Source organism: Passer domesticus, chromosome 7 (assembly GCF_036417665.1).
Source record: "Passer domesticus isolate bPasDom1 chromosome 7, bPasDom1.hap1, whole genome shotgun sequence".
NCBI classification, from domain to species: domain Eukaryota; kingdom Metazoa; phylum Chordata; class Aves; order Passeriformes; family Passeridae; genus Passer; species Passer domesticus.
The window spans coordinates 56789756-56809748 of NC_087480.1; the positions used below are offsets into that span (position 1 = coordinate 56789756).

The window sequence follows — 19993 nt, forward strand, 5'->3', positions numbered from 1 at the left end:
TGGTCAAAAAGAAATGTCAGTGCAGTTTGAGGGGTGTGTGTATGTGTGTGGGTGTACGTATAGTGGAGAACAAATTGGAGAACACATATTTAACCATTTACTCTTTTCCTTTGGAAGTAGAAATAAAATGAATCTTCAGCATCATTACTTTGATTATCACCAAATAGTGCACAGAGGGAGTTAAGATTAACATTTTGGCTATGTTTTGTGACCTGAAGGCATTACACCATTAAAACTTGGGGTTAATTTGCTGTAACTATTGTATTTGCAGGTGTGTTTCTCAATGTACACATATTTGTTATCAACCTTGTGTTGATCCCAGGATTTAGGGGAGATGAGCTGTTTTAGCAGCTGGTTTGGTACAGTAACTTTTTAAAAACTTGGTCTCATCAAAGTGTGCTTTTTTTTAACCTTTTTAATTTTTTGTTGTTTAGGATTTTTTGGGGATTTTTTTTTTTTTTGTTGTTTTGGTCTCTAAAGTTTTGATACAAGCTGGTATTTGACTCTTCCATGTAGACTTAGCAGTATGTTCTCCTGTTGGTTACTCAAGTATTTCCCAGTCAAAAGAAAAACACCTTGGTTCTCTACTGTCGGGTCACTTCCTAAGCTTGGAGGTCTGGTTGGTGACAGTCCAGTGCACCAGTTTTGCACAGTGACAGGTTTTTGCTTGAATAACTTCAAGCTGTTCTCTTGGCATGACTGCATTTACTAGCAGCTGATGATCCACTCTCATTCTTAGGGCACTAGGAACTAAGTGTGAACAGTGTTTAGGGTGGGAGGAAAGAGTTGTTGACACTTTGCCTTGCTTCCTGCTGGGCAGTCTGTGCAGTGACTAGCTCTAAAGGGATTTTTTTCTTTTTTTTTTTTTTTTTTTGCCTGTAACTTACCTTGGCCTATAACCTACCTCTAGGTTTGGTGTCATCTATGTAGTAGCTTCTTAAAAAACACAAAAGCTCCTCAGGCATAAGGAGGACATTGGGAGGTACTGTTGGTACAGTGCAGTATTTATGACCTTTCTTTAAAATGCTTAATGTGAAGCCGTTTTCTCAGAGGCTCTTTCAAGGTTCTTGATGTAATGTGCATTACAGTATAGTTAGACATCATTGTAACCTCTGTCAAGGGCAGCTGTGGCTTACAAAAGCCACTTTGGTTTTTTTTTCCTCTACATCTGTCACTTAACTATGGCTTAATTGGAACATATCAGCTTTTGGTGTAGGCTCATATGCTAGAGAACTGTAATAGTACAAGCAAACAGTCCCTGAGTTCTGGAGACTTCATGAACCCACAGAAGTGGAGCTGTAGTGGTTCGGCAGCTGAACTCCTCGGTTCATTTTCTAGGCTTCGTTCAGTTTTTCCTGTTATATTTTATATACTACGTGGATCTTACTACAAAATAAAATAACAGTACAAAAGAGGAAATGCTCCCTCCTGTGTGTTGTCTGCTCCTCCCACCAGCACTGGCTGAGGAAAGCAGGTGGATGCAGCAGCTGTTTGAGACAGCACTGCATTCTTGGTGACAGTGACCAAGGAAGACACGGGGCTAGGGAGGGTCCTGTTAGAGCTCTAGGATTTCACACTCCCTTCACTCACTCCTATTTTCCCTGTGCTGTTAAAAAAACTTCTGTTTGTTGTATGGCTGATCAGCTGCAGATGACTTGTTCTGTTTATAAGGAGGAGATGTCTGCACAAATGTGTGCTCATGGAATTGCCTTTGCTGCCTCTGTGAGCCCAGGGAGCAAAGGAAGGACACGAGGCCACAGGTATTTGCAGCGCTCCTCCGTCTGCTTAAGAGGCACAAGTGAAGAGCCTTTCCAAGTAGCCACTGTACAGAGTTGATATATGGGACATCCTCTTCCTAAATACTAATCAGATACCGAAAATTCCTGCTTGTTCATTCTGATGTAGGACGTATGTCAAAAGTAATTTTGTGAGACTGAAAGTAAGCCTTGGAAACAATGATTCCCTCAGTTTATATAGCTGAACTTTCTCATTCCTACAAAACACTGGTTTAGTTTTTGCTCTTGAATTTACATGTTAAACCCTCAAATTTTGCCTGTGTTGACAACCAGTAAACCAACTAACTGTGCTAGCTTTTGTAGTTCTATTATTTTCAGGTTTTTTTCACTGTGTCTGGAAACAGTCAACCACTTATGATTTGCTGCTGGAAATACTAGAGCTTATCAATCATTAAACTGATTTTAATTAAAAGTAGCCCATAAAGGCTGTTGTGGGAAAAGCTCTTTTTCTTTTGTATTTATTAATGGTATAACACAAACAGTGCTTGTACGTGCTGATGGAAATGCAAGGTTACTAAAAATAGTTTTGGGGAGTATTGGTAAATAAAAACTCCCCTCATAAAGATGAACACTAAGTTCTTTGCTTGGCTTGAAGCATGGTAACCACGATACTTTTGAAGCCCTTGTGCTTGCTCACTACTTAACTCTGCTGATGTGTCAGTAGTATTACCAGTATCTTTAATACGTTAAATAACTTAGCAGTGACTGGAAAGTAGGGAGATGGAGCAGGAAGGAAATCAAAACGTCTCCTGGGAGTATGTGAGGGAGTCAAAGCTCAAGCAGTGAAAATCAAAGAATCGGCAAATGTGTGAGACAGCACACACTGACCTTCCTGCCCTGGCTGCTGGTGCACTTGTGTAGTTCCCTAGTTTATGGCTGGGAAACCTAGGTCTGGCTGGCTTCTCTGAGGCAGGAGAGAAGTCTGTAAAAACCTGCAAATGTTTCACAATTTTCTCTATGAATGAGAAATGCTTGTGTGTGTGATGGATGCTGGGGTTACAATGCCAACAGTGGGGCTGGGTGCATGGATATCCCATGCAGAGCTGGAGAACAGTGAATTTACAGCTGGGAATGTTTGTAGGCTGGAAGGAGGTTATATAAAAAGGACATTTAATACACAGTACAGACCTTGGATTTTTTATTTTTAGCTTTTGTTATATAGCAATACTTGAAGAGTGCACAGGAATGATAAGGATGAATTTAGAACTGCTGTGGAAATACGTTGATAACTTGCTCATATTTGTCAACTTTCCATGGGAACTAGAAGTTGCTATGAGCTCCCTTCTGCCAGGATCTTCACAAATAATGTTTTGGATTTGGTGTGTACAAAATGAGCCCTGGAGGTCTTACAGCTGATTTAATGAGTGAGCAGTAGGTTGATTGACCAGTGTACTTGTTAGCAAGAAGGAACTGATGAAGCCATAAAAACACAGTAAGGCTGTACTATATATGAGATAAATCATGGCTCTACTGAGGAAGGTCTGGGAAGGATCCTCCTGAGGCTCCTTGGAATCAGAACCCATGCAGCTCTGGGCAGTAGGAATTTGCAGAGGCTGAGCAAAGTGCCCCTTAGCTGAAGGTGAGTGAATTCTTCCACTAGCACTGAAGATCAGTCTGCTCATATTATTCAAAGGCAGTACTGGTTTGTTCAACAAAGTGAGTAGTCTTTATTCTGGGGATCCACATCTCACTAATTAAATGATCTCTGTTTTGTACTTGAGCAAATGAAGTGGTGCAGAAGCAGCACATCAGAACAGCAGCCATAGCAGCTTCACAGAAGTGGCAGCACAAGTGCAGGGAATGGTTATTTGCCTTTAACTGTTTTCCCATTAAATAATTTTTATTAATCCCTCCCTTTTAAAGACCAGTTTGCAGACATTGAAGAACTTAATGGATTTATCCAGAACCCTGAGGGCTGCAGTATCAGTCAGGGATTTGGGGAGCAAGCAAAGACATTATTTCTAAAATTGGTAATCTTGGTATGTTTGGGTGGAAGCTTGGGTTGGTATCTAGAGCAGGATTATTGGGGCTTTCGTTTCACATCCAGCACTGTTACTGGACAAGAAAAAACAGGCTTGTACATCTTCCAGGGCCTTGGTTTGCCTTTATTTCAGGAGTACTGCTCTACCTCCTCTATGTGCTTTGTAAATTAATGAATACCAAACTGGATGTTTCTTCAAAGGAGCTACATCTCTGCAATTGGTATAAAAAGCTAGTTCTGTGTGATAAACACATAGTATTTGGTGGGTTCTCTGTGCTGTTAAACTCCCTCTCACTAAGCAACAGACCCCCAGCTTGCTCAGATGCTCAGATTTTGTCATCTGTTATCTGTCAGATTCTCACATATTGGCATCTCCCTGAATTTTGCATTGCAGGTAGTTTTTTTTTGTAGCTAGGCTAAATTAGTTGCCTCTTTGAAGTAAAAGGAGATCAACTGCTCATTTGAGTTCTTGAAGTTGTTTGTGATATTTTTGTTAAAGTATGAATACTAAGGCAAACATAGAAACAAAAAACCTTATTCCAAGGCCTTTTGACCTTTCAGTGCACATATCCCAGCTGAATAAAAGGAGTTATGCAACCTCATGCACTTTCTTGCAACATCCTTGTTGCAGCTATAGTAACTGCTTATGTCAAAAAGTAATATTAGAAAGTATTTAATGTATTTTTAGATTCTGTCTAATGCAACTTATCTGATAAAGAAGAGCCAGTGCTGTGAGACCAGCTCTCTACAGACATTGGGAAGCGTGGCACAAACAACATTTTGAGAACAGCAGATCTCATTTTGAGGCCACGTGTGAAGCTGGAAATTTCCAAGCAATGCAAATTATTGTCTGGCATGTAAGTGAAGATGTAAAAGCTCAGCAGATGTCAGCAAGATGCCAGACCTTTGCACACCAAGAGTGAAGTTCCCTGAAAAGCTTTCACTGATCTCTGGCTTTTCTGCTGCCAACAGAGCAAGGCTTCCCCTTCCTTTGCTTTCCCAAACTGATGCCTGAGGTCAGCTGGACCAGCTTGCTGTGAAGCTACAGGAGCCCATCTTGTTGCCTTTGCCTCACCACCTGCCAATGAGCTTGAAACGTGTGGGAGACAGAGGTTAACCCCCTAAGAGGGAGGGAGGCTGGGTGGGGATGGCCAGCAGCAAAGCAGCCTCACAGGCTGCACTGAGCTGCCTTTGAGCCCTGCTGCTGCTGGGGCTTGGCAAGACACTGTAGGGCAGCTTGTGCTGCTGCTGCCAGGGTCACAGTTTGGGAAGAGGGGAGGATGCTGTCAGCTCCTCTTAACTTGCAGTTTGTTACTGAATTTTTTGTTGTGAAACAGGGATTCTGTCCAGTTGACTTTGCCTGCACCGTGGGCAGCCCAGCGTGCCCTCAGTGCCCTCTGCCCCAGCCACCCCTCTGCTCCACAGCTGCACAGCCTTCCCTGTGAGCCTGTCCTGCACGTCTCCTTCTAGATGAATACTGAGTTTCTGGGGCAAGCTGCTGAAGTTTTGATGTTTCATGCTGCAGGTTCTTGTTAATTGAAAATCACTTTAAAATTTACTGAGATATTTAATATGGAATTTCCACTTTTGTGACAAGATCTAGTTTCACATGGTTTCTGACACATGCTGTTGAATTGAAAATAACCCTAGTTTGCTTACAGCATTGTTATAATCTCCAGGGAGTAACAATGCAACTAAATTCCTGCTCTGTTCATTTTGAAACCTTTGCTCTATTGCTGGAGACTTGGCTTGCTCTGTGATTGACACTTGTAATTAGTGACATTTTGCATGTTTCTGAAAGCATGCAAATACAGCCTAAAATAATTTTTACTTTGAATAAGGATTTCTTCCCCTCTGTATCTTTAAGTTTCCCACAACCTGCTTCCACAGTTTGACTGAAAGGCATCAGGTTTTCTTATGATCTCATGCTGGATATTTGGGCAATTTGCTGAGGCTTCCTTTTATTTTGACACAAAAGTGATGTCAGTCTTCTGAAAAACAGGGAATGTGGTATTTTCTAGTCTTTACTCTATCACCTTTCAGCAGCATGATTTCAGTGTTCTTGTAAATTATTAACTTTTGCACAGAGGGATAGTATTGCCTCTAAGTCTTCTCCTGCCCTTTGAGTTACAGGGTTGCTTTCATTGGCAGTGTGCACTGAGAAATCATGTTGGCCACTTGCAGCCCTGAAATTGTAATAGTTTATCCCATTACACGGTGATTTTTCCAGCTCAGTTCTCCTGAGAACCTTGAAATAGGTTTTCCATAAAAATATTCCAGACACTCGTTTTTCTTTTAAAGGCTGTAGTCAGATTTGAAGGGATAATCTAGCTATTGTTTCTAGTGGAATACATGTTCTATCCTGATGATTTTGTAAATTATAGGGGATTTTTATAATGCAGTCTGGGTCGCTGAGAACCTGGTGAGTTCTTTGAACAAGCTTGCTTGTTCTTTGGCTACAAGCAGACAAATATCATTAGCATCTTAACTGATGGAAACTCTTCCATGAAAAATGCACACAGTCTTACTGGTTTTAATCTGCACAAGCACTTCCTGGATTTGCAGTAAACTGTAATAAAAGGTTTTAGGTGTCTTATACTTCCATTTCCTCAATGGCTCACAGTAGCACCATCAGGAATGCATACTCACTGTGTTTGCCTTTGTGTGACTGCAGTTCTGTCATCTTACTTTCTCTATAGCTGTTGTGGTATTTTCTGAGAAACAGGACTACTGGATTTGACTGCCCTCACAGTGTGCTGATACTTTCAAACTGCTCAGGTCCTCATGTTCATTGTGGTTCAGGATGGCCAGTATTTGTTGGAAGAGAAAAAAGGAAAGTAGTAACTACTCAGAACAAGAATTCACTTGCATTGAATAAATATGGTGAGCAATTCTTTTTATTAGTTTCTCTGTTGAGACATTAATCTGCGTTAAAATTTGTATGAGATGTGCCTTGGTTCAATTTTTGCCCTTTTATCTTAACACTTAGATAAGCCATGATAAGAGAGAGGTGATTAAATACTTGTCCTCAATTACTCCTGTCCTCATAAGCAGCCCCATGAAAAATTACTGCAGGAGGAATTACGTGCATTGGTCTACTTGCACAATAAAAACAAGCTTTAACAGTTGTTCCTACCATATTTAAGTAATCCTGTTAAAGCAGAAACATTTGCAAGTTTTATACTTGGAATGTCTCTCTGGATTGATGAAAGCAAAATAAAAGCCAGATGTCAAAGATGCCAAAGAGCATTTTTCTTTTTCACCCCCCACTCTCTCCCCCAAGAGTGGAGCTTCTTGATGTATGTGCTGTTATTTACTGTGCCCTCTTTAATTCTGTATCATAGTCAAAATTGTTTGCAAGGGTTCTGGCACTTTGAAATGGGGTACCAGCCTTTTTAGCAGACTCAAAGCATTCACCTGACTGTTTGCTGAGGTACAAACATGAACAACACAGAGACATGTCTCACTGAGATGTTGAGGAAATAGCTGGTCAGGCCTTCCCAAGTGTCTGACTCACAGCACTCCACAAAATCTGAATCATGTGATTTAGCAAGGCATAAATAAGCCTGAGGTGGTTTTTTTATAGGCTTAATTACACCCGGTGAAGCAATGTCTTTTTGCTTGAGCAGGGAGTTGCTACACTGCTGCAAAGGCAAACCAGTGCCAGGAGAACAGGAAGGTTCCAGCAGAGCTGTGGAGTTCATGGGACAAGCAGGAGGAGTGTGTGTGCCCTTCCATGGCATTTGGTGGTGGGGTTTGCCTGTGACGGTAAGAACGATTGATTCCCCGTTTGCCATCACTGCTGACTCAATAAATGACATGATCAAGATGAGCATGTGTGTTTCAGATTTTTTTGTCATTTGTTTGGGTCTTTTTCACCCTCATATGGATTAGGGAAAGAGAAATGAACCTGTGGGAAGTGGGCATGCCTGCCTAGAATAATTACTGGTTGTATTTTGTCAGGAGATTTTTACATAAAACCAGTGACACTATTGTTTCTTCACTCAATTTTTGTGACTTAATATCTATAAGAAATCATGACAGTTTTGAGGGGACATTAAAGATCATCATCAGTTTCACCCCCCTTGCTACATTCCAGTGTCTGCAGGATTCTAGATTTGTCCAGTCCATGTCTAGCACCACACCTGGCAAATGGGAATTTCAAACATGTTTCCATGAATAAGGAGGCCAGCACAGGCTGGTATGTGAAGCATTTGCTCAGCTTGTACAACTGCAACCAGTGGAATATTTTCCACCATTAGGGGAAGGGGCTGGAGCCAATGCCATCCCAGCCACTGTGGGCTAATGCTTGGACCCCAAGGATTGCCTGTCAAACACAGAAGGTGAGTGCTCAGGGGAGAACACAATGTTCCATTAATGGTGCATCACTGCACTGTGTAATGGGCCTTCCTGGACACTACCTCCTTTGTTAGACTGTTCTCTGTAAAAACACTGCATAAAAGGTGTCCCTTTACCTTAAACCTCCATGGGTTAAAATTAATGGCAGCTGGTTTTCAGTAGTTGTGAATGGCAGTAAAGTCCAGTTACAAGGCTCAGAGCTTCTTCCTTACAGAAACAGTAACAGTGGCCCAGCATGATGACATGGATGACAGGATCCATCCCACACACACTGCCTTTGAAACAGACATAAAATCATTGAATAATCACCATTTTGTGAAGGTTGCATTGAGGTGTTTGTCATCTAGCAAAGCACTCTTGTTTACTGGTCAGCTTTCATTTTTATGGCCTGTTAGATTAAATGGCATTTTTACCAAGCTCAAATCTTTTCTCAATCAAACTCTTTAGTAGTAGGGAGCACTTTGAAGTCAACTTAGAAAGCACATTCAGTTCTTTCTAGTATTTGAAGTTCTTTGCCTACTGCATAAATTACAGGCCTAATGCACTCCCCTTACTCCCACATGTGAATATAATTCACGTAAATTATATTGAAATTCAGTCTGTCTTTCCCAAGCCTGAATTTGTTAATCACTTGGACACTGCCACAGTCATGAAACCATGAGTCTGCCACAATTGAATGATTAGATTTCCGAATGATTAGATTTCTTTCTTGTAGCCTCATACTTTTTATTCAAACACTCTCCTGTAGCATCCACTTCCATGTTGCTGTACTGCATAAAGTCCTGGCTCAGTTTTGGCTTGGCTGCCTTATTCAGCCAAAGGACAGGATTTTAGTTACTATTTTTCAGATGCTCAGCTTCTTGCAAACTATAGGGGGAGATGTTTGCTCATCAGGTTTTTTTTCCCCAGTGTGAAGCACTCATTTTCCTTGGAAGAAAACAAAAATCCAGCCAGCAAACAATATTTTTCTGTGTGTCCAATGAAAGAACCCCCTCGTTGCCAACGGGAGAATGAAGGAGAGGGACTGCTCTTTGTTTCAGTTTCAAGATGTTTGGCTTCTTTCTGCAGATGGGTACTACTCTTATGCTTTGGTGCTTGGAAACATGACCTTTCCATCCAGACTGCCTTTCACTTTATTCCATTTTTTGTTCTGCTACAATTGATATAAAACTGTTATATAATTAATAAAAAATAATTTGTTTAATAAAAAACTATAAAACTCTGTAAAGAAAATAAAGGATTTGGTATCAGATACAACAAATGGGTAAATAAATTCCTTCATTTTTAAGTTTATAGTAACATTGTTCCCTTTACTGAGAATTTTCTTTCATGTCATGTGTGATACTTTAGAATCAGTGAAGATGACTTATTTCTAAATTAAAAAACCCTTTTTTTCTAAGCCTTTTCCTGCTTTACAGTTGCCTGTATTGTAGCAGCCCGGAGGGAAGGTGCTAGTGTTGGAGCCAGGCCCTGTGTGTACCTGCACAGAGCACAGTCACTCCAGGCTCCTGTTTTATAACACTTCAAAATTATATCAATTTCAGAAAAATAGTTTTGATGTCATGTGAATGTGATCTTCAGAGAGTAAATTAAATGGGTTATAACTGTCTTCCCTAGTGAATTTATGGCATGGGGAATTTCAGGTCAGCTCAGTTGACTGCCTCATTTTTTAAAGCGTTTCACTATGGGTTCTACATTTTCAGTTAAGCTGTTGCTATTTAAAAAGATGACTTCCATGTCATTTGCAAAGCATGTAGAAGCTGGAGGCAATTCAGCATTTTGACACTCTTAATTAACTGATGGCCTGTCATGAAAGCAGGTTGTAATTAAATGATATAGTAATTTTGGCCGTGCTGCCTTCCAAACTATTTTTATATCTCAGCAGAATAATTCAGGTGGTGACATCATGTCAGTGTATGTGCTTCTCCTTCCTCAGTGCCTGCTCAGGAATTGTTACTCATGGTTTGAAATAGCTTTAAGAAAATAAATTCCGGCCAGTTCTTGGTGAAAAAGGAAATAGAAATTTTTTAAATTTCCTGTCACACACTGTGGCCTGTTATCCCGTCAGGGTCTGTGAAGGTGACTTGTAATATGTGACAACCTACATGTCCTGTGAAAGAGACTCACACATTCAGGGTTTCTAGGGCAATCCAGATGGGTTCATGAAAAATGGTGGAAGAAAAAGGTAATTTTGATGGCTACAGAGCCTGAGCCTTGGGATGCTGGTAATTATTTGAGTAAGATTGTATTTGGATTTGGGCCCAAAGTACTTTTGACTAATGAAGATTATGCTGTCTTCAACTAGAGGGGTGGATGTTGAAATAGGAAGTGCTTTTACTGGATAAGCAGCCCGTTTTATGTAGGTGTTCCAGGATGGACATGTCCCTAACACAGCCTGACAGTGTTACTATTCACAAATGAGTGGGATTTGTCAGGAGCCTGTAATACCCTCTGCATTTTGAGCCAGGTTCTTTTGATGTCCATTTTCTGATGTGCTGCCCTGGGGAGATCTGCCATCTATTCATCTATTCAATCCTTTAATAACATCCCCTGTGCCAGGAACATCATAATGCTGAACGCCGGGACTGAGACGTTACTGTGACTATGCTGAAGATCCTTGCTTGGTGTACGATGAAACAATCTTTGGGGAATAAGTGAAACAAAAGAGTGTGTAGGATATCCTTTAATTCAATGAGGAATGTGGGTGGAGAAGTAATTGAAATGAACAAGATGCTTTGGATTTTCGTAAATGCCTTAAATACTTCAGGGTGTGCTTAAAGCTTTGTGTGTGAACCATTTCACTGCTCCAAGAGCTGATGAAAGCAGGAGCCCATGTAAAGAGCAGCCCATGTTTTTAACCATTCCTTACCTGCCCCCCATCACACCTTTTCCCTGAGGTATGAGCCCTGCATTCCCTGTGGCATTTCTGATAGAGGAGAAATAACCCTATGAAGAATTTTAGGCCTGTGTGTGGCTGACTGACAGCCACTGCAGTGGCTGCCTTCCCTCTCCATGCCCTCAGCAGTGGCAGCTGTTTTTTGGCCCTCCCCTGCAGAAGTCACCACTTGCCTCAGTCAAGTGTGGTTGAATTAGAGCAACATATTCCTGAGTTATTTCAGAAACAAAGATGTGCCTGCAATCTGCAGCACAGGTGTGTGAGCCTTTCTCCTTTGGAAGACAGCCTCAAATATTCCGTGCACAAAGGGTGGTGGTTGTGATGCCCACTGCACCCATTGTCATTGAGGAGCAGTAGGGAGGAAAAGACCCAGATGCCAAGAGCAGATAAGCCAAGAAAGTGTTGTGAAAATAATGCCTGCCAGATTCTTTCAAGAATAAAATCCCTTTTGCTGGAGTTTTGACTCAGTCACACCTTGAATGATTTAATTACCAAAATCATTAACCAGAGCTTGAGAGACATGTATGTCCATGCATAGCAGCTATTCATCTATCTCCAGTGCAACAAAGAAGGGAAATGCTTAAGATAACAATGAGCCAACTACATCTATCACTTCCTTTCAAGTTTCAGTTCCTCCCTAAAGAAAACTCAGCTCTTCCTTTGAATTTACAGTGACCTAAAGAATAAACTCATATATAGATATTAGATCAAACCCTTCACATAAGCACTGAAAAGAAGAAGAAAAAAAAAAGGTACTGTAGATGAAGGTTTATACTTTTGTTTACTTATATCATCAACAAAACAAAACAAACCAGACTGGAAATATGTAACTGCATGGCCATAGACAAGTTGACAACGCTACACTTGGACTGAAAACTTTGTGTGAAACATATTTCCTACCTCCAACAGAAACTGTGAGCTTCATTGAAGATGTGTGTCCTCACTGCTCCTGCTGTCCCTCATCCTCTGCCTTCCTTTGCCCCAGCACTCACTGGGCTCCTTCTCTCTGCATCCTTCCTTCTCTGACCGAGACCAGCAGCTTTCCCTCTCCTCCCTCAGGTTCACAGACCTGCAGATCTAGAGGAATTGGTGACAGAAATAATGAGAAGAAATTATCTTATAGCATTCCCCCTCAGGGCCCCAGTGCTGCACACTGATGGCCCCAGTGAGGCACAGAGATGGGATGCATCCCTGTTTGCTGTGCTCCGGCAGCACAGGCTATACAAGGAGTCAGAGATAGCAGTTTCCTTGACTTTGATTTCTATTTGGGTGCCTTCCACACAACCACAGAACAGCAGAGCTTCTCTAACTCGGTGCCACAGCCCCCTCAGCTCTGCCCATAACCCCCACCCTGTCAATAGGGACAGGACTGAGGAATTAAAAGCTGAAAATGACACCATATAAAGATGCAGAGAAACTTGAGATTTGAAATCATCATAATCTTTACAGAAGAAGGAAAAGGAGGTACATAGCAGTAATAAACAGAATTGAGGGTTACACAGAGAGCAATTTTTCCTATATGAGAAAATAAAGGGGTATTAAGTTAAATTGTACAGTAGAGCATTTACATCTGCTGGAAGAAAATACTTTTAAAGTGCCACAATTAGTGCCTGGAACTCACTGTTACAAGACATCACAGACTAAAACAGGATTTAAAATGATTAGATGTTTTTCTCTGTAAAATGTGGCTCCATTTATATAAGCACATTTTTGAACAGATTTATTTAATTTGTGTACTGAATCTGTAAAAAATTCTGACAGCTTTTTTGGTCATAGAATATAGTTATGCTGGAAGAAATGAAAGAAAAGACACATCAAAAGAGATCACTTTAACAGTCATAATAGTGAGTTATTTAATAATACAGATGTTGATGTGATTTTTCAATTTGCAACACTTCTATTTTGCACTGTATGTAATTAAAATCAAGACAAGTTTGAATTGTTGTGTTTCGATTTCTCTAAAATTCTTTCATCCTTAGAATTTTCCTTGCATCTGAAGCACTGACATTCAAGGGAGTGGGTTCTGTTCACAAAAACAGTCATTGAAAAATCCTCCAGAAAACATCCTCTGTGCTGCTGTTTGCTGGTGGAATTCCTCTCTGCCAGTGTCTGGTGAGGTTTGCTCCCAGCCAACACATTGCATAAGCCTTGCTTCTAGGTGTGAGTGCCCCAGCATGTCCACTGAAGCCCACAGAAATGCCTGAGATGTTATTTGTGAGCTTCTAAGCTCTGTTGTAGGGCCTTTTTTTGGTTTAGGTTGGAAACTCTCGATTTAAAAATCACCTGTTCTTCACCACTGTGCTTGCTGATGGTCGTGAAGTGTAGAAATTTTGGTGGTGCCTGTGGAAAAGTGTGTAGGGCTGTCAACAACTCTGAAACTTCTTTATAGAAGTTATGAGATACTTCTTTATAGAGTTGTGCTGGGTCCTCCTTCTTCACCAACATATCACACTTGAGGCAGGTTTTTTTAGACCAAACTGGCTTGAATTATGGTTTTTATCCAAACTATGAGAATCTCAATTCTCCTCAATTCATTTGCCATCCTCTGGCACAGCTCCAACATTATTTCTGGAGTACTATTAACTTAGAAGAGTTTTATATTACTGAGGAAATTAAAAGCACATCCCAAGGATACCCCAATATACATGGGATAAGTTGTAAAATCAGGAGTTCTACAATTCCAGGTCAAACCTTTAAATGCATTTTTTGAGTGATAATGAGCAGGTAATTAATCCTCACAGGGTGATTAGCAGGTTTCAACTATTCATAAATTACTTTCAGATCTTCAAACGGAAAATACATATCTGTCAGCATTTTAGGGAGATGAATTTCTGTAGATGGAGTCAATGTCTCAAACTCCTATTCATTTTTGTCTCTAAAGCAGAAAGCACATATTTAGGTGGTGATTTCATACCTTCCAAATGATGGCTTTTCAGGTAATCATCATAATAACCTTTCTCCTAAGAGACTCAAACTGGTTTCACAGACCTTCCTAAGGACTCATGGAAAACTTACTCATGCTGTAGATATAACTACTTTTACTGCACACAGGGAGACGGGATCATTGGGGTTAAATGTCACTCAGCAAGGCAACAAAGAGTTGAACAAGAACCTGTTTCTCCCAATTCTGGATCCTGGCAGATTTTTTGTTATTGAGCACAGATGTGTTCATCTGGAACAGCCTCACAAATATATGAACCCCATGAGTATTCACTAAAGCCACTTCCAGCTTCTGGCCAGAACAGGAATGTAATCAAAAAGGTACTTAAGCATTTCCAGGGCTTCTAAATAGGGATGAATAACAAAATAAACAATAAGAATTAAATGATCCAGTTGTTTATTGGAACGACTAAATCCTGTAATTTGACTTCTTGCTTAGCTGAGGCTTTCAAATTACCTGAGTATCACATCTCACAATCAAATATCGAGTCCAACAACAACCCTTGAAAAGCTGTCCTGTGAGCATGAGTGAGTTTGCACATGGATTTGTGTCCTCACCTCTCCTCTCTTCCTTGCACTAACCTCAGCCCTGCCATGACCAGGATGGCCCTGCTATCACAATGACTTCAGCTCCCTCCACATTCTCTGCAAGGCCAGGGTGCTGACTGACAGACTGACTGCTCTCTGAGTATGGACCAGCAGAGTTGGACTTGCTTTGGATCAGCCCCTCTGCCTCTGGCCATGGATTGACACAAAGATTGTAGGAACTAAATTTCCTTTGAGACTTACCACTTTTTCAGCTGTGGCAGAAATTGGCCAAGAGATCCTAAAGATACAGGAAAGATGGAGGGGGAGAGAAAGACAAACAATTTAATTAAGTGCTATTTCCTTATGGGTGTAATAATCTAAAATGGGTGCCAGAGGGAGAGAAAGATAAAAAATTGAGTTGTTCTAGATGTCCAAAGCCCTTGCTCAAGCTCCCATAGAGGTTTAAAAAGATACAGAGACAGATCTCTTAGAGACTCTAGGCCAGTGTCTGGAGTATGGACAGAAAAGCAATGGATGTTTCAAGATTTAGCCAGCATAGACAGTAAAGAAGTTTTACCCCTTTCAAATGCATAACCTATTGAGTTTACTGTTGGAAAGAATTACAATGCAACCTTTTTTTTTTTTTAACTCCTATGGATACATGGCACATTTCAAATTCAAACTGGACAAAATAAGAATAGGTATTCAGCATGGAATGACTCTAAACTGACTCACACAATGAGATGGTGACCTAGCAGGCCTTTTTCCTTCCAAGAGATTAAGTCCTATCTGGTGGAAAATGCATCATAGATTAATTAAGTGCCCATGTATTAGTGGCTTTATCGTATGACTCACTAATACTGAGTTAACCTTAATATAGGATTCTGAGAATCTTAAGCCAAGGATTTTATTGATTCACATTGTTCTGGTGCAGGTAGTACTTGAGTTTAATGGATGAAGACTGCACAGAATTTAGAAAAATCAAAGATTCAAGGCTGATGAGGTAATCAAAACGTATTAAGACAAACACCATCGGAGCTGGGCCAGTTCCTCAGCCACTAGAGGGCAAAGCCACAGCACTGCATCGGCAGCGCCGTCTGCTCGCCTCTTTCCAAGGGTGTTATCAGCGAGGGCGTTTATTTTACAACAAAAACTGGTTAAATGATCACTAAGCCCTTCACTAGGAACGGCGTTAGTAATGAATACTTACAGTATTGTTTCTATCAAAGTGCGGCATGCAGGCAGTTATTAGCAACTGTGCAGAAAAAAAGCCAACATTTTCTTCCATGGAACTGTGAATAAAAGCTTCAGTCACTCAAGGGGTTTGGACTCAGGCTCACAGCACAGGCCTTTCCTACTCGAGATCTGCATCAGTAGAAGGCTGAGCACTTGTATCAGGAACTACACGGGGAAAGTAATGAACATTTTGCTGCAAAGTTTTCTAGTTTTTTATGATACCAGATCAGACCGAGAGACTCCTGAATGACTCAATGACAGATTTTGGAGACGTCCAGAGCCTTGTGTACAATCCCCTACCCAAGTCAGCCTTTGACCTTCTAATATTGAGAATTTTTGTTCTGTCCACTGGTTCTTGCCCTGTCCTGCACAATGCATGTTATCAAGCATCTATTCTCTGCTCACATTAAATTTCCCACCGCACATTTCAGAGATCAGGGGTGGGTCAGCTTTGGGGTGGACCTGAGAGACTGCTTTGCACAAGATCAATGTGCTGTCTGTGGCAGTGGCCAGAAGCAGACGCCAGAGGAAGAGTTTAGTAGCAGGATAATCATACAGTCACACTTGTCAGGAGTATCCTCCCAGCTTCCAGCAATGCATGTCTCAGGCTTCCTGAGTGAGAAAAGTTATCTTGGTATGCAATATGCTTCAAAGGCTTTGCCTTCTGTGAACGAGTCCACCCATCCCTCCAACCATCGTAAACACTGCCATCCCCAGGGCTGCTCCCATCATGTGCTGAACAGCACATGAGCTGTGTCAGATGATGCTGAAAGGGATGACAGGTTGTTACTTCTCAGTGCCCCAGGAAATCAACTTCTGCATAGAAAAGCAGCCACAATCCATAGCTACAGACAGAGAGTTCTACCTCCCGGGGAGCAGACTTACAGGACTGAACTCCTGCTTCTGTAAAAATTAAGTTTTACGACCTCCTGATTTTGACATTCCCAATGCTGGGAAATCCAGCTTGTCCCGTCCTAAACTGTCCTGGTGATTAATTACCTTCCCTGGTAGGAGACCTCACAGGAAGATGAATACATCTGCATAAACTCACTGAATCTTGAAGGTCCTTAAAACATGTGATTGAGTCAGCCCTTCACCCTCTTCCTTGACACTGAAATAGATTGAACCTTTTCACTTTGGGTCTAAATGATTCTTATTGATCTTCTCTGAACCACTTCTTTTTCAGTTTCTATTAAGGAATTAAGGAATTTAGGTATCAGACTTCAGGAGCAGTGGGATTAGCACCAGAAAAATAAATAGAGACATCTTTCTATATTCTCCTGTTTATAAACCCAAGGACTGCATTATCCTCTTGGTTACAGCACCACACCACCTGCTTTTTTTCTCCTGATTATATGTGATGATTCTTGAGGTTTTTGAGCATTAACTTGTAAAAGCACAAATTCTCTCATCCTATAATCACTCCCTCTATTCCTTGATGCATGCTTTTACATTTGGCTGTACAGAAATGCACATTACTTGTTATCAAGCTGTCTCAGCTACTTTGCAGCATGACTTGCTATTTATTAATCCCTATTGCTTACATCATTTGCAAACTCTTTAAGTGATGATTTTATGTTTTTCTTAAAACCATTAATATCAATACAATGCAGTGTAGAACTAATTGCCATAGGATGCAGAAACACATTCTTTGATGATGACTTTTTATTTTCCCACTTTGTAACTGTCAGTTAGCTAGAGCCTCAACAGTTTAATAAGTGCTGTGATGAGTTGGTATCATTTTGGCTTCTTAATTAAAATGCTGCAAGTTACCAGAACAAATATTTTGTAGACCTACTTACCTTCATCAACCAAACTTGTAATGCCATTTAAAAAATCAAATTATTTTTGCAAGATTTATTTTCCACATTAATTTGCAGTTATTGTGTTTCAACTCTTTAATTCTTTTTCAATCAAGTAATGTAGATAATGTCCCATTTTATTACCCAGAATTCTTGTTAGTCTGGCAGGTTGTAATTACCTTGGTCACCCTGTTTACCCTTTTAAAATATGGGTACAATATTTCATCCAGTCCTCTGGAACTTTAACAGCATTCCAAGATTTATTGAAAATCAACATTAATGGTCTAAAGATACTCTGTGCCAGTGCTTTTAAAACTTTTGGATGCAAGTTACCTGGACCTGCTGATAGCCAGCTTCATTAGCTTCTGTTTAACATCCTCCTCAGTGCTTGTTGTCATGGAATGTATTTCATCATCATCATCACCATCATCATCATCTGATATTTGTGTATCATATGGCTCTTCCCCCAAAAACAGACCAGGAATAGTTATTGAGTTCTTCTGCTTTCCTACACTGCTGTCAACCATTTCATTCCATACATGTTGCTAACCTAGGAACAGAGTGAAGACATTATGAAACTTCCTCTTCTCCAGTTTTCTGCAAGTTTTCTGTAGTTTAAAAATCCTCTAATTTGTCCTTAACTCTGTTGTTCAAAGATTACTCTGACATAATTTTGAATGCCCTGGAACTCCTAGATGCCAGAGTACACACATTGTTACACACATCTTTGTATTAACCCTGTAACTCTGTGCTGCTCCCTGCAACCAGGGCACCTCCGAAGTTCCTTTCACCTAACTGTGGTCTTTTTTCCCCCTTTCCCATCCCCTGCTTTTTGCAAATTGGAGTATCCTCTTTTCTCTGCTCTTGTTTATGCCTTTTCCTTAGTAGCTTCTCATAAAGAACTGGGAAAAATACTTGGGAAAAGAGGTGGCAAGCTCAATAGCAAGCTGTCATGTGGGATAGTATCAGGCACCATTTCTTATGACAGTGCTGTGGAGGCTCACAGACGTGGAAGAACTGCAGATACTTTTTGGAGAGTTTGTAACTTGGATTCTTGTGCCAAGTGAAAGGTCATGGTCCATGGTCTTACAGCCTTGCTGTGGCTTGGGATCAAAATGATTGGTTTGGTTTGTACACAGTGTTTCCCACTATCAATATTGAAATGTTTCTTCCTCTAGCAGAGGGAGCACATTGGGAACACAGGACGGGCAATCTCCCTGCTCTCAGCTCAGGTGTCTGGCACCACAACTGCCTGGAGCAGCTCCCTGGAGCTTGTGGAGTTTGCTGCTCCTCTAGATACCTCTCCATTAGGAACAAGTCACAAGGCATCCAAGACACCCAGGAGGAATGGGGGATGAGACCATGTCCCATCACCTTAACTCACAGAGATGATTCCCATTGCTCCTAACTCCTGTTTTGCATGCTTTCATGCTCTGCCTTCTTGCAAAGCAGCCAGTTATGATACCCTTCAGGAAAAACCTCTCTGTGTTCGGTGAGAAGACATCCCAATGAATGGCTGTATCCAGAGGAATAAAACTATAACGAAATTATGGTAGTGATATGCCTCTGTGAGACACTCACAGATGGGAAAGCTATGCACTTGTATGCATTTGGCCAGAGGTCACGGAGTGTTACACCACTCACTCTTTAATTAATTTCCTTTTTTTTTGTCAGGCATATTGTGTGTTTATCAGTTGGAGGTGTTTCATGAGAACCATTTTGAGGACAGCAATTGTGTATTGCACCAATCTGAACCCCTCATCTGTGCTTCACAAGCATGACAGCACTAATTGCTAAAGAGATAGCAAGTTGGGGTTAACCAGGAATTCTTTATGGGAGTAAATAAATTCCATCTCCATTAACATGCTCCCAGCTATGATGGATGAGCATTTTTTATCTCCTCAGCTATTTGCCCATGGATTGATGATTCAGTTGACTGGGAGAATCTCATATTTTTCGCTTGAAAAGCACACAGTTCCACCAGAATCAATGAATAAACATTAAGTGCTTCCCTTTCATTTCAAGCGGGATGGGCTGATGCTCTTGGAGCAAGGAGGCCTAGATTTTATCACCGGGGCTCATTACACTGCATGCACTGACATATGTGGCAAGTTAATGGAGAAGCCCAACCTGCTGGAAAGTGTTGGCCTGTAAGTGTGAAGGCCTGGGCAGAGGGAATGGCCGTGCAGCTGCATTAGCAGCCACCACACTCACCTTTCCCTCCTTCCTGGGCTGACATGGCACTGCTGCAACTGGGAGATCACACCTGCACAAAGGTGAGGGGACAGCGGCTCCTTCCCTTTCCCCTGGCACCAAGGGAGCCTTTCCTGAGGGGGAACCGAGGTGCGGGGCTCTGAGGTGAGGGATGGCGGTTCCTGAGGCGAGGGCTTCCTGAGGAGAGCGATGAGCGCTTCCTGAGGCAAGAGGTGCCTGAAGCGAGGGGTGAGGGGCTCGT

At 41.3% G+C, this 19993-nt stretch overlaps 1 long non-coding RNA gene across 1 annotated transcript; it reads right to left on the reverse strand.

Moving 5' to 3' along the window:
- Positions 1-12: 12 nt before the first annotated feature.
- Positions 13-19956, reverse strand: LOC135305340 (uncharacterized). Its single transcript, XR_010366557.1, has 4 exons — positions 19753-19956; positions 17872-18088; positions 11933-12109; positions 13-8411 (listed from the first exon to the last, which is right to left on the reverse strand). It is a non-coding gene; the product is annotated as an uncharacterized LOC135305340 (long non-coding RNA).
- Positions 19957-19993: the final 37 nt, after the last annotated feature.